Source organism: Thermobia domestica, chromosome 10 (genome assembly GCF_964235325.1).
Source record: "Thermobia domestica chromosome 10, izTheDome1.hap1.1, whole genome shotgun sequence".
Lineage (NCBI taxonomy): Eukaryota > Metazoa > Arthropoda > Insecta > Zygentoma > Lepismatidae > Thermobia > Thermobia domestica.
The window spans coordinates 151308804-151311467 of NC_137463.1; positions in this window are offsets into that span (position 1 = coordinate 151308804).

The window sequence follows — 2664 nt, forward strand, 5'->3', positions numbered from 1 at the left end:
TTTTATAACAACTTTAAGGCACGAGAAGGAAAGATCGCCTGTACAACTTACGTCCAATAGAAAAAAGCTTCAAGAAGTCAGAGTATTGACGATCAGATAATGCCGATTAAAAGTCGTCTTCAAATAAAATAATACATAACAATAAACAAAGCCGTGAGAGGTAAAAGTATGGGTGAGAGCTGGAAGTAGTGGGTACATGTTTGACTTTGAAGTATACCAAAGTGTGTCGGGAGATGAGAACGAGACGTGTAATGTGGGAGTGCACGGCAATATGGTGCTAAGATTGTCTAGGGGTTTGGAGAATATGAATCACAAAGTATTTTTTGACAACCTTTTTTGCAGCATTCCACTGCTCCAAGAGCTGCAAAAGAATTCTATTTATGGTACAGGTACATTTCAATCAAATTGTCTGCAAGGAGCTTCAACAGTACTCGCAACAGAAAAGGAATTTTAAAAAATATGGGAAGAAGGACGTCAGAAGAAGTTATATCAGATGATAACGTAACTCTAACAAAGTGGCTTGATAGATTGGTTCTACTTGTTACGGGAAAGAACCTGAAGATAAAGCGAATCGATGGAGCAAAAAAGATAGGAAGGTTATAAGTATTGCTCGCCCATATTCGGCCCAGATTTTCAACTCTCACATGCTTAGTGTTGACAAAATGGATCATTTGGGGGCACTATATCCCAGGGGTAAAAGTGGATCTGAAAAGGTAGGGGGATGGTTGAGGTCACGCTGTTCCCCGTGCCTATCTTTCCCCATTGTAATTTTTCAGAAAGTGGGGGGACGCCACCAGTGCCGTAACAATGGGCAATACAAGCGGTGCAACGCACCGGGGCCCCCAAGCCTAGAGGCCCCGTCAAGCCATTAATTAATCAGTAGCCTACCGAATACTTATATTTTATTATTCATTTCTTATGTGCGAGAGAAAAGCACTGTTAATTTTAAAATTGCCAGCAATTCTAGTAATATTTTTTTTTCAGTTTTGGGGGCCCCCAAGCCAAGAGGCCCCGCTGAATCCGGTTATTACTCAGTACTGAATACTTATATTGTTATTGACATCTTATGTGTGGGAAAAAATCGTTGTCAATGTAAAAATTGCTAGCAATTTTAGAAATATTTTGTTTGTTTGTTTGTTTTGCCCCCTCCAAGCCTATAGGGCCATTTCTTATGTGTAAGAGATAATCATTGCGGTGAAATTCTAGATTATTAGTAAGTATCGTAAGAGTTTGTTTGTTTTTGGGGTCCCCAAACCCAGGGACCCCTTTAAACCCGTTTATTACTCGGCACTGAATACTTATATTCTGTTATTTATTTCTTGTGTGGAAGAAGTAGTGATGAGCGCAAGAGTCTTGGTCTTGCAGTTTTTGCAAGAGTCTTGGTCTTGCAGTTTTTGCAAGAGTCTTGCATGCAAGACCAAGACCAAGACCAAGACCAAGACCAGGTATCCCGATGCAAGACCAAGACCAAGACCAAGGGGTGCAAGACCAAGACCAAGACCAAGACCATACCTGCAAGACCAAGACCAAGACCAAGACTCTTGCGCAAGAGTCTTGCACAAGTATGGTACTACTTGATTTTTTTATAGAATGTAAAAAGGAAGGGGAAAAACCATTACATCTTTCACGTGAACTTCTAGGCTCCAGTAAAAATACCACCGGAGTGAATGTGTTCCCAGTAGTTTATGCAATCCATGTGAGTCGATCTGCTCCTGTAACGTATAGCTACAGTATGTCGTTTTTTGAATCGGTTGTTCACGAGACGACCGACAGCATAATTCTATGAATCGTTACAAGCTATAATAACTTCAATGTCTGATTTACTTTGGCCATCATTTGATCATTCACGACGGCCCATGATTGGATTTTGGAAAATCATACGAAGAATAGTTGTGTCCATAAGAAGTGGATAAGCAAAAATAAACTAGAGCATGTTATGGACACGGTAGCTCAGTGGAAGAGCGTTCACCTCCGGTACATGGGGCCCTGGTTCGATCGCAGCTTGCGCTATGTGAGCTTCTTTGGTGAACAAACGCCCTGTACGTGGGTTTTCCCGTTTCCTCGTACTTTCTTCATTCCACCATTTCTCATCATCACTGTTTCCCTTAGCCTCAGTGTAATAATCGTGGGACATTAAAGTAGATATTTCATTTCATTTCAAAACATATTAATGGTGTTCTTCTTCCAAAACTAAAGAAATGTAGTATTGAACATTGGCAATTCCGTACACCATAGGTGCCGACTACATGGGTATGGCCTTGGCTCTGAGGTTCAAGCATCCATTGGAAATTTTTAATGTGTACTTATAAAGTTAATATTGAAATAACATTTTCATGACATTGACAAAAACTTAGCGCATGTGACCGCAAGTTTGATTTCATGGGCGGATACTTATACGTTGAATAATTGTTTATCAATATAACTTATACCCCCTTTAGGTATACGGCATATCTAGGATTCAATGATATAACATTATACAACAATAAATAATCTATATTCACAACTGAGAGTGATTTCGTACTTATTTCAAATAGTTTGAAGTTTGATGCCGTTATTATGTATTTGTAATATAAGTCAAAAATATATATATAAATTGAGTTTACACAAAAGACATAAACAGTTGAGTCGTTTTCAGTTTTCACTCAAATTATTCTAAAATATTGG